A 13,218-nucleotide genomic window follows, 5' to 3' on the forward strand; every position below is an offset into this window, starting at 1 on the left:
TCGTCGAACGAAAATTTGGATTTTCTTGGTGGTCGTGATAGATAGGAAGTAATGATTGGTTAGTTGATGGTGTAGTGAACGATTTTTCGTCCGATCAGAATTTCTGATCGCTCGAACGATTTTTCGCTAGAAATTGGACCGTTAGTGGCCAGCTTTACAAAAAAGAAAACTCACAGAGGCGCTCAAACCTACTGCTTGACCCATTGAGTTGTGCTCCCATTTTTGCCTTAGTAAGCGGGGTCACGCCCGCGAAACGCGTTGCATTTGTGGAGTTGAAAAAATTATTTGTCAATTCTGTTTTATCGAGACTTGAGTGAGTTTTCTTTTTTGTAAGAGGGAGGTAAGTCCACCCTAACATCCCCCTCTGCTTTTACACGGTTTTTAAAGCATTTTACTCTAGTCTGGCGCCTCTGTATACCAAGCTTTTGCTGATCTTCTAGTCCACCCTGGGTGGAGGGGTGCATCCCCATCTACTATCTACAGAGAGCGACTTCTTAAGCTGAGTGGGGTCAGGTCCCAGGGCCGGACCATCAACCAGGCACCTAAAGCAGCCGATTGGGGCCCCATCGGTGTCTAAAGGGCCCCTCTCTGAGCCTCATATGCTGTGGGCTGGCTGGCTGCGCGCTGTGTAATGTGTGCATCAGTGCATGAATGTCCCCATGATGTCCGTCCCCCTGCGCTGCTGCCTGATACAATTACCGGTGTCCCGACTCCCGTGCCCTCCCGTTCGCTCTCTGCTGTGCCTACAAACACTGAGGCTGGCTGGCTGAGCGTCGCCGTTACCATGGCAATCAGACGCTCTCCAGTCCAGTCCTCAGCGAGAGAGAGCGAATCAGCGTGCGCCGGCGTCCCCTGTTGTTACGTCCTCTGTCCTGACGTCATTGCACCTCGCTCTCCCCCTCCCTCCTCGCTAAGTCAGAGCGGCTAAGTGCAGGCTGAGGCAGGTCCAGCCTCCAGGTCAGTGAGAAGAGCCTGGACTCTGGAGATCATGTGGAAATTAATATAGATCATTATTTACATGTATATATATATATATATATATATATATATATATATATATATGTATATGTATATATATATGTATATATATTTTATCCTGTAATTGTGTACAATAAAAATATTTAATCTGTAAAGGGAACTGTAGTAGGTGTTAATATTCATGCACTATCAGTGCCAGCGCACCTTATATTCTCTCTCTCTCTCTCTCTCTCTCTCTCTCTCTCTCTCTCTCTCTCTCTCTCTCTCTCTCTCTCTCTCTCTCTGTATATATATATATATATATATATATATATAGAATATAAGGTGCGCTGGCACTGATAGTGCATGAATATTAACACCTACTACAGTTCCCTTTACGGATTAAATATTTTTATTGTACACAATTACAGGATAAACTGAATCTGTGGTATATCACAATTTAAAGACTATTCCCTATATCAATCACAAGCCACACCACTCCTCCACACTCACAAGCATACACCAGTGGTCTGGTTCCCTTTAAAAAAGCAGAAAAGTTGTTGCATATGCATGAACTCGAGTGATTAGAACTGGTAAAAGGGTTGTAGAAAAATATCTATACATATACATCTATATCAACAAGATTGGAGTCCTAAATGGTAGTCACGTTAGCCTGAAACACTCGGAGGGACAAGTACATTCCTATCCGTGTTGTCCGTGCTGCGGGATCCGCACACCGCAGTGTGAGTGTTTCAGGCTAACGTGACTACCATTTAGGACTCCAATCTTGTTGATATAGATGTATATGTATAGATATTTTTCTGCAACCCTTTTACCAGTTTTAATCACTTGAGTTCATGCATATGCAACAACTTTTCTGCTTTTTTAAAGGGAACCAGACTAGTCGTGTATGCGTGTGACTGTGTGTGTGTGTGTGTGGGGGGGGGGGGAGAGCGTGAGAGAGGGGGGCCCAAATCTGCCACTTTGCTTAGGGCCCCATTTGGCCTTAATCCGGCTCTGTCAGGTCCTAATGCTTCCCAACTGCATTTAAAGTGGTTGCCTATGGGTAACCCGTGTTTGTGAGTATATATACATAAAATTGTATTGAACTCTTCATTTTACCTGACAATACTGCACCATATTGGGCTCTCGATTCTCTTCTTGTTTTTAAGCATAATTTACATGAGATGGTTATGGTGGCTGTCAAATGTATTTCTTTTTAAAAAAAGGATCTAAAGTGTGTAATTTGTACAATAATTATTTATAAATGATTTAGTCAGTGTTTTCCCATTGTAAAATCTTTCCTCTCCCTGATTTACATTCTGACATTTATCATATGGTGACATTTTTACTGCTGGCAGGTGATGTCTATGGAAGGAGATGATGCATTTTTGGCAGTTGGAAACAGCTGTTACTTCCCACAATGCGGCAAGGTTTACAGACAGGAAACTGTCAGGACCATGGTCATGACGTCACACTGTGGGAGGGGTTTCATCACTATATCAGCCATACAGAACCCCCCCCTCTCCCCCCCCCCCCCCCCCGATGTTTGAAAGAAGGAATAGATTTCTCATGGGAAAGAGGGTATCAGCTACTGATTGGTTACGGTTGGTTATGGTTTCTCTTTAAATAATGTCTGGCAGTCCTGCTGATATTTCTGGCATTAGTAGTGGAAAATGTTGCTGATTGTAATGCTAATGCTGTGCCTGTGCTAGCAGTCATCAGAGTGCTGCAAGGGTTATGGACTCAGTGCCGGACTCCTCGTCCTGTGCTGACCCCAGAAGTAAAAGCTTTCAGCCGCTGATCTCATGTGACATGAGTACAATTAGGGTATAGGGGGAGGGAAAAGGTTTTGACACCCACTAATTCACCTTATATTCCACTTGGTTTATATAACCCAACTGCCACAATTGTCCTACAATCAATTGATACGTGACATGGTTATCGTGAAAAAAGGATTTGTTTAATGGTTTCTCTGTGGCATAGCAAATCCTAAAAGTGTGCCTAGACACATCATTAAAAACAACAGCGCTGTTGTAAATAGCTGCAGCACTCCGTCATACCCAAATACACCATCCAGTCATTAGCATGCACACGGGCCCAAAGCAAAAGAGTCCATCAATTCTATAATTCTTCAACTGTAGGTAAACTGATTATAATCCCAAAACTAATTGATTAAAATTAATTGATTAAAATCCCAAAAGCTAAGGCACCTATATTTGTCAGCAAGTCCAGCAACCGATGTGAGAAGCTGTCTGCATAGCAGTGCAAAGCAAAAAGCTGTCCAAGGCATATATGTCAAACTTGCTTATACTCACGTCTCTCGGCTGCTTCACTCCATTGAAGAAAACAGATGAAGGTTCCCTCTATGCAGGGGCCCCTTTTAATTTGAATATGCATGCATCATCTCTCTTCTCTTGCGGCTTTCATAATCTCCTGTATTCGTGCTGTTTCTGTGGCATACAATGTAATTTCCATACCCCGCGGATTGCTTGCACTTCTTGTCCTGTTGATTATCCAGTGCACATTAGTGGGAGTCCCATCTCTGCACTAGCTCCTCCGGACTACAGTTACCACTTCTCACGGGGTGGATGCCCAGCCGTGAGCTACCGAGACACTATCAATCAAGATGTCTTCCAAGATGCCCATAGAGAGAGACGGGCTGGATGGCAGGCCGAGTCGGTGGAGCGGTGCAGCGAGCCGACTAGTTTTGACCGGTACTTCCGGTCTTCATCAGGGCGTGGCTTCCTGTCAGGGAGGCTGAGCCTTAATGGACTTCCCTCAGCTCCACCCTCTACAAGCAGATGATTATGCGTTCCTGTTATTCTCGTCCGGGTAGGAAACACTTACAGGCAAGTCTGCTCCGCCTCCGTTTTAGTTCCCCCAGCATTCAAATAGATTTCAAATGGAAAAACCTTTCCTTGATCGACAGTGACTTGGAGCGACACAAATTACATATACTTCCTCAAATGGCAGCCCAAAGTAAGACCTCTTCAAACTCACAATAGCAATAAAGAGTTCAATTAATTTAAGATGCTTTCTTTCGACATATTCTTGGATATTTTATTCAAATTATATATGTATACCTTGCAACCAGGCAGATCTACCACAATCTCACACCACATTTCATTGCCCAAGTTGCTCGTCCCAAAACATGCATTAAGTCTTGCATTCATTTTAATTCTCCAGTATGATCCAGACCCTGATTATTTACTCCATATGACGGGACTATCATAATTTCTCCAAACATAGCTACCTCTCAAAGATAGCTCCTAAGGGGAAAATTCACATTCAAGCCATGTGGATGTCTCGACCTCAGTCGGTACATCCACATGGCTTCTCGACACAACAACATTGCCTCCGTGACATAAGCCAGCCGACTGAAACTGACAGTGCTGCATTCACAGCAGCACTACAAAGTGACCCAAGCCTGGAGGCGCTCCGGCAGCAAGCATCTGAGCCCCTTGCCGACGGGGCTGCTTTCAAGGTGTATTAGAAAGGTGGGAGACTGTACAGTGAGGCTGTGCAGCCCATACCAAGTGGCTCGTGGTACCGAGTGCATTCAGGGGGCATGTGCTGCACCCCGCACATGACTAGAGTTGGGCCGAACGGTTCGCCGGCGAACGGGGTTCGCGCGAACTTAGGTGGTTCGCGTGCGGGTACCGCACGCGAACCTTTTGCGGAAGAAGTTCGGTTCGCCCCATAATGCACCTGAGGGTCAACTTTGACCCTCTACATCACAGTCAGCAGGCCCAGTGTAGCCAATTAGGCTACACTAGCCCCTGGAGCCCCACCCCCCCTTATATAAGGCAGGCAGCGGCGGCCATTACGGCCACTCGTGTGCCTGCATTAGTCAGAGTAGGGCGAGCTGCTGCAGACTGTCTCTCAGGGAAAGATTAGTTAGGCTTAACTTCTTCCTGGCTGCATACCTGTTCTGTTCAGTGAGCCCTCAGCCCACTGCATACCTGTACTGTGATCCTGCCACTGCATAGCTGTTCAGTGATCCTGCCACAGCATACCTGTTCTGTTCAGTGAGCCCTCAGCCCACTGCATACCTGTACTGTGATCCTGCCACTGCATAGCTGTTCAGTGATCCTGCCACAGCATACCTGTTCTGTTCAGTGAGCCCTCAGCCCACTGCATACCTGTACTGTGATCCTGCCACTGCATACCTGTTCAGTGATCCTGCCACAGCATACCTGTTCTGTTCAGTGAGCCCTCAGCCCACTGCATACCTGTACTGTGATACTGCCACTGCATAGCTGTTCAGTGATCCTGCCACAGCATACCTGTTCTGTTCAGTGAGCCCCCAGCCCACTGCATACCTGTACTGTGATCCTGCCACTGCATACCTGTTCAGTGATCCTGCCACAGCATACCTGTTCTGTTCAGTGAGCCCTCAGCCCACTGCATACCTGTACTGTGATACTGCCACTGCATACCTGTACTGTGATCCTGCCACTGCATAGCTGTTCAGTGATCCTGCCACAGCATACCTGTTCTGTTCAGTGAGCCCTCAGCCCACTGCATACCTGTACTGTGATCCTGCCACTGCATACCTGTTCAGTGATCCTGCCACAGCATACCTGTTCTGTTCAGTGAGCCCTCAGCCCACTGCATACCTGTACTGTGATCCTGCCACTGCATAGCTGTTCAGTGATCCTGCCACAGCATACCTGTTCTGTTCAGTGAGCCCCCAGCCCACTGCATACCTGTACTGTGATCCTGCCACTGCATACCTGTTCAGTGATCCTGCCACAGCATACCTGTTCTGTTCAGTGAGCCCTCAGCCCACTGCATACCTGTACTGTGATCCTGCCACTGCATACCTGTACAGTGATCCTGCCACAGCATACCTGTTCTGTTCAGTGAGCCCTCAGCCCACTGCATACCTGTACTGTGATCCTGCCACTGCATAGCTGTTCAGTGATCCTGCCACAGCATACCTGTTCTGTTCAGTGAGCCCTCAGCCCACTGCATACCTGTACTGTGATCCTGCCACTGCATACCTGTTCAGTGATCCTGCCACAGCATACCTGTTCTGTTCAGTGAGCCCTCAGCCCACTGCATACCTGTACTGTGATACTGCCACTGCATACCTGTTCAGTGATCCTGCCACAGCATACCTGTTCTGTTCAGTGAGCCCTCAGCCCACTGCATACCTGTACTGTGATCCTGCCACTGCATAGCTGTTCAGTGATCCTGCCACAGCATACCTGTTCTGTTCAGTGAGCCCTCAGCCCACTGCATACCTGTACTGTGATCCTGCCACTGCATACCTGTTCAGTGATCCTGCCACAGCATACCTGTTCTGTTCAGTGAGCCCTCAGCCCACTGCATACCTGTACTGTGATCCTGCCACTGCATAGCTGTTCAGTGATCCTGCCACAGCATACCTGTTCTGTTCAGTGAGCCCCCAGCCCACTGCATACCTGTACTGTGATCCTGCCACTGCATACCTGTTCAGTGATCCTGCCACAGCATACCTGTTCTGTTCAGTGAGCCCTCAGCCCACTGCATACCTGTACTGTGATACTGCCACTGCATACCTGTACTGTGATCCTGCCACTGCATAGCTGTTCAGTGATCCTGCCACAGCATACCTGTTCTGTTCAGTGAGCCCTCAGCCCACTGCATACCTGTACTGTGATCCTGCCACTGCATACCTGTTCAGTGATCCTGCCACAGCATACCTGTTCTGTTCAGTGAGCCCTCAGCCCACTGCATACCTGTACTGTGATCCTGCCACTGCATAGCTGTTCAGTGATCCTGCCACAGCATACCTGTTCTGTTCAGTGAGCCCCCAGCCCACTGCATACCTGTACTGTGATCCTGCCACTGCATACCTGTTCAGTGATCCTGCCACAGCATACCTGTTCTGTTCAGTGAGCCCTCAGCCCACTGCATACCTGTACTGTGATCCTGCCACTGCATACCTGTTCAGTGATCCTGCCACAGCATACCTGTTCTGTTCAGTGAGCCCTCAGCCCACTGCATACCTGTACTGTGATCCTGCCACTGCATAGCTGTTCAGTGATCCTGCCACAGCATACCTGTTCTGTTCAGTGAGCCCTCAGCCCACTGCATACCTGTACTGTGATCCTGCCACTGCATACCTGTTCAGTGATCCTGCCACTGTATACCTGTTCTGTGAACCCGCCACTGTATACCTGTTCTGTTCAGTGGACCCGCCACTGTATACCTGTTCTGTGAACCCGCCACTGTATACCTGTTCTGTTCAGTGGACCCGCCACTGTATACCTGTTCTGTGAACCCGCCACTGTATACCTGTTCTGTTCAGTGGACCCGCCACTGTATACCTGTTCTGTGAACCCGCCACTGTATACCTGTTCTGTTCAGTGGACCTGCCACTGTATACCTGTTTAGTGAACACGCCACTGCATACCTGTTGTGTTCAGTGAACCTGCCACTGCATACCTGTTCTGTGAACCCGCCACTGTATACCTGTTCTGTTCAGTGGACCCGCCACTGTATACCTGTTCTGTGAACCCGCCACTGTATACCTGTTCTGTTCAGTGGACCTGCCACTGTATACCTGTTTAGTGAACACGCCACTGCATACCTGTTGTGTTCAGTGAACCTGCCACTGCATACCTGTTCTGTGAACCCGCCACTGTATACCTGTTCTGTTCAGTGGACCCGCCACTGTATACCTGTTCTGTTCAGTGGACCTGCCACTGTATACCTGTTCTGTTCAGTGGACCTGCCACTGTATACCTGTTTAGTGAACACGCCACTGCATACCTGTTGTGTTCAGTGAACCCGCCACTGTATACCTGTACTGTTCAGTGAACCCACCGCATCAGTGCGCATACCTGTGCAGTTAAGTGAACCCACCTACCTACGTGAGTGCACGCAGTGTGATATACCACTCCGTGCATACCCGATATGGACAAAACAGGTAGAGGAAGAGGAAGAGGTAGTGGCAGAGGCAGAGGAAGGCCACCCGGCAGGTCTGCGCGAGGTCGTGTAAATGTAATTTCGTGTGGACCTGGCCCACAGTACAGTGCTCGGAAGAAGGCACGTCCCATCACCTCCCAAGATTGTCAGGACGTGGTTGAGTATTTAGCGACACAGAACACCTCATCTTGCTCAGCCACCAGCGCTACTACTAGCACCACTTCCGCTGCATTTGACACTTCGCAAGAATTATTTAGTGGTGGTGAAATCACTGATGCACAGCCATTGTTACAGCCAGATGAATTTTCACCAGCTCATATGTCTGCGTTACGCGACAACACTATGGATGTAACGTGTAAGGAGGATGAAGGACCTACACATTTGGATTTTTCTGAGGCAAGCGAAGCTGGGCAGGATGATTACGATGATGACGATGATAGGGATCCTCTGTATGTTCCCAATAGAGGAGATGAAGAGGGGGACAGTTCAGAGGGGGAGTCAGAGAGTAGTAGGAGGATAGAAGTTGCTGAAAGAAGCTGGGGCAGCTCTTCGTCAGAAACAGCTGGTGGCAGAGTCCGGCACCATGTATCGCCAGATTCGCCACCTATGTACAGCCAGCCAACTTGCCCTTCAGCATCAGCTGCTGAGGTGCCCACATCCCAGGGTGGCTCAGCGGTGTGGAAATTTTTTAATGTGTGTGCCTCAGATCGGACCAAAGCCATCTGTTCGCTCTGCCAACAAAAATTGAGCCGTGGAAAGGCCAACACTCACGTAGGGACAAGTGCCTTACGAAGGCACCTGCAGAAAAGGCACAAACAGCAATGGGATGGCCACCTGAGCAAAAGCAGCAGCAGCACACAAAAGCAAAGTCACCCTCCTTCTCCTCTTCCTCCTTCAGGTGCATCATCTGCTTATGCCGCTCTCTCCCTTGCACCTTCACAGGCACCCTCCTCCACTCCGCCTCTGCCCTTGAGCGGTTCCTGCTCCTCTGCCCACAGCAGCAGTCAGGTGTCCGTGAAGGAAATGTTTGAGCGGAAGAAGCCACTTTTGGCCAGTCACCCCCTTGCCCGGCGTCTGACAGCTGGCGTGGCGGAACTGTTAGCTCGCCAGCTGTTACCATACCGGCTGGTGGACTCTGAGGCCTTCCGTAAATTTGTGGCCATCGGAACACCGCAGTGGAAGATGCCAGGCCGCACTTATTTTTCCAGAAAGGCCATACCCCAACTGCACCGTGAAGTTGAGAGGCAAGTGGTGTCATCTCTTGCGAAGAGCGTTGGGTCAAGGGTACACCTGACCACGGATGCCTGGTCTGCCAAGCACGGGCAGGGCCGCTACATTACCTACACAGCCCATTGGGTGAACCTGGTGGTGAACGATGGCAAGCAGAAAGCGGCGGACCAAATTGTGACACCTCCACGGCTTGCAGGCAGGCCTCCTGCCACCTCCTCTCCTCCTGCTACATGCTCTTCGCTGTCCTCCTCCTCCTCCTTGGCTGAGTGGCAGTTCTCCTCTCCAGCTACACAGCCCCAGCTCCGCAGGGCCTATGCTGCATGCCAGGTACGACGGTGTCACGCCATCTTAGACATGGCTTGTCTCAAAGCGGAGAGTCACACTGGAGCAGCTCTCCTGGCTGCTCTTAAGAAACAGGTGGATGAGTGGCTGACCCCGCACCACCTGGAGATAGGCAACGTGGTGTGCGACAACGGCAGCAATCTGCTTGCCGCTTTGCATATGGGGAAGCTGACACACATACCCTGCATGGCACATGTCATGAATCTGGTGGTTCAAAGATTTGTGGCAAAGTACCCTGGCTTAGCGGATGTCCTGAAGCAGGCCAGGAAGTTCTGTGGGCATTTGAGGCGCTCTTACACAGCCATGGCACGATTTGCAGAAATTCAGCGTAAAAACAACATGCCGGTGAGACGCCTCATTTGCGATAGCCCCACTCGCTGGAACTCGACCCTCCTCATGTTCTCCCGCCTGCTAGAACAGAAGAAAGCCGTCACCCAGTACCTCTACAACTGGAGTAGAACGAAACAGTCTGGGAAGATGGGGATGTTCTGGCCCGACAACTGGACAATGATGAAAAATGCATGCAGGCTCATGCGGCCGTTTGAGGAGGTGACCAACCTGGTGAGCCGCAGTGAGGGCACCATCAGCGACTTAATTCCCTACGCGTACTTCTTGGAGCGTGCTGTGCGTAGAGTGGCGGATGAAGCTGCGAATGAGCGTGACCAGGAACCGTTACGGCAGGAACAGGCATGGGACCAATTTTCATCAGACCCAGCTGTTTCCTCAACACCTGCGGCAGCACAGAGGGGGGAGGAGGAGGAAGAAGAGAGGTCATGTGCAGAAGATGAGTCAGACTCAGAGGATGATGAGCAAGGTGTTTCTTTGGGGGAGGAGGAGGAGGAGGAGGGGACAGCGGCAGGAGAACAACCGCAGCAGGCGTCGCAGGGGGCTTGTGCTGCGCAACCTTCCCGTGGTATTGTTCGCGGCTGGGGGGAGGAGGTTGACTTACCTGACGTCACTGAGGAAGAGCAAGAGGAGATGGAGGGTACTGGATCCGACTTTGTGCAGATGTCGTCTTTTATGCTGTCCTGCCTGTTGAGGGACCCCCGTATAAAAAACCTCAAGGGGAATGAGCTGTACTGGGTGGCCACACTACTAGACCCTCGGTACAGGCACAAAGTGGCGGACCTGTTACCAACTCACCGGAAGGTGGAAAGGATGCAGCACATGCAGAACCAGCTGTCAACTATGCTTTACAATGCCTTTAAGGGTGATGTGACGGCACAACGCCAGCAAGGTACCACTGCCACTAATCCTCCTCCCGTGTCCACGCAGTCAAAGACAGGACGCTCCAGCGATCTCATGGTGATGTCGGACATGCGGACGTTCTTTAGTCCAACGCCTCGCCGTAGCCCTTCCGGATCCACCCTCCACCAACGCCTGGAACGGCAGGTAGCCGACTACCTGGCCTTAAGTGTGGATGTAGACACTGCTGTGAACAGCGATGAGGAACCCTTGAACTACTGGGTGCGCAGGCTTGACCTGTGGCCAGAGCTGTCCCAATTTGCCATCCAACTTCTCTCCTGCCCTGCCGCAAGCGTCCTCTCAGAAAGGACCTTCAGCGCAGCTGGAGGCATTGTCACAGAGAAGAGAAGTCGCCTAAGTCACAAAAGTGTTAAGTACCTCACCTTTATAAAAATGAATGAGGCATGGATCCCGGAGGGCTGCTGCCCGCCCCAAGACTAAGTCAGTCCCCGCACATACAGCATCTCTGCCTGCACGCCGTGTGACTGGCTGCCTGGCCTGCCCCAAGAAGACTAAGTCGCTCCCAGTCCCTCCACACAGCATGTCTGCCTGCAGGCCGCTTCACTACCTTCTCCGCCACCACCAACAGGGTCCGGGACTCCAGGCGGATTGCTGAATTTTTTAGGCCGCTGCTAGCAGCGGCCGCTGTAATAATTTTTCGGGTGCGTGTACATGACTGCCTAATTTTTCTGGCTGCACTGCGGGCAGCTGCAACAACAAAAGAAAAGGCATGAACATGCGCCCATTCCCCTTCGTGATCATTACCTTGCCGTGGTGAAGGGGCTTGCGTATCACAATGGAGCAATGACCGGCGCCTAGATGAGTGTCTCGGGGGGCACACCCACGATAATAAGGTCGTTGCCTCATTGTGGTCAGACCAAATTTGATCAGCTGGACAGTCACTGTTCTGTCATTCAGCTACATCAGCCAGGTGACTGACCATATGGGCTGTAAAGCCACCAAAACCTGCACTCTCGCCATGGTGCGCACCAGTCCAGCACGGCCGTCACTACACAAACAGCTGTTTGCGGTGCGTTACACGATGAGTTTGGTGCGTCAGTGTGAAGCAGTACCTTAATTACACTACCTGATTGATGTATACACATGCAAGATGTTTGAAAGCACTTTAGGCCTGTCATTTAACATTCAATGTGATTTCTGCCCTTAAAACGCTGCTTTGCGTCAAATCCAGATTTTTCCCGGGGACTTTTGGCATGTATCCCACTCCGCCATCCCCCCCTCCAGGTGTTAGACCCCTTGAAACATCTTTTCCATCACTTTTGTGGCCAGCATAATTAATTTTTTTTTTCAAAGTTCGCATCCCCATTGAAGTCTATTGCGGTTCGCGAACTTTAACGCGAACCGAACCTTTCGCGAAAGTTCGCGAACCCGGTTCGCGAACCGAAAATCGGAGGTTCGGCCCAACTCTACACATGACAGCCCTCTAGCCAGGCACTTGGGGGTCCGCAAGACACTTGCCTGTATTTGAAAACAGTTTTATTGGCCCAGGGTGAACATGGATCTAGCCAAATATTGCAGGTCATGTGCTGTCTGTCAGGAGCTAGGAAGGTCCAGGGATTCCTGCAGGGTTCCCTTATGTCCACCGCCACTTAGCAAGAAACCCTTGTGTGGGATGGCTGTTGACATATCTGACCCACTGCCCGTTGTCAGTAGTGTTGGGCGAACACCTGGATTTTCGGGTTCGGGCCGAACAGGCCGAACATGGGCCAGATGTTCGGCATGTTTGGCCCGAACCCCGAACTCAATGGAAGTCTATGGGACCCCCGAACATGCCCATTTTGGGGGCCCTATGGGGTCGCAGGCATAAGGGGGGAGCATGCCCCGATCGCGGGGGGGGGCGGAAATTCCCCCCACCCCCTCCGCTAGCGCTCCCCCCTCTGCCCGCTTCCCCATAAAAAAAAGTTTAATGCAAGTTAAATAGTACCGGTGGCTGGCAGTGGAGTGAGGAGGAGGAGTCCGAGTAGGAGAGTGACGCGTTGAGGCCGGGCAGCGGGCGGTTCAGCGGTAGTACCCTTGTGGTACTTCCACCCTTTCTCTGACCTCACGTCCTCTGCATACGAGGGTACGCGTCACGCGTACCCTCGTATGCGTCATCACGTAGAGGACGTGAGGTCAGAGAAAGGGCGGAAGTACCACAAGAGTACTACCACTGAACCGCCCGCTGCCCGGCCTCAACGCGTCACTCTCCTACTCGGACTCCTCCTCCTCACTCCACTGCCAGCCACCGGTACTATTTAACTTGCATTAAACTTTTTTTTATGGGGAAGTGGGCAGAGGGGGGAGCGCTAGCGGAGGGGGTGGGGGGAATTTCCGACCCCCCCCGCGATCGGGGCATGCTCCCCCCTTATGCCTGCGACCCCATAGGGGGGCCGTATTCGGCCGAACAGGGCCCTGTTCGGCCGGCCATTGAGCAGTTCGGGCGAACCCGAACAGTTTGGCCGAACACCATTAGGTGTTCGGCCGAACTCGAACATCACCCGAACAGGGTGATGTTCTGCAGAA

General features: G+C 50.9%; 1 protein-coding gene across 1 annotated transcript in view; it reads right to left on the minus strand.

Moving 5' to 3' along the window:
* The window catches only part of NR1H4 (nuclear receptor subfamily 1 group H member 4), a 178,171-nt gene that overhangs the window by 39,103 nt on the left and 125,850 nt on the right, over positions 1-13,218 (minus strand). The gene's annotated exons all lie outside the window — the stretch shown is intronic.

This window comes from Hyperolius riggenbachi, chromosome 3 (assembly GCF_040937935.1).
Source record: "Hyperolius riggenbachi isolate aHypRig1 chromosome 3, aHypRig1.pri, whole genome shotgun sequence".
In the NCBI taxonomy this organism is placed as follows: Eukaryota; Metazoa; Chordata; class Amphibia; order Anura; family Hyperoliidae; genus Hyperolius; species Hyperolius riggenbachi.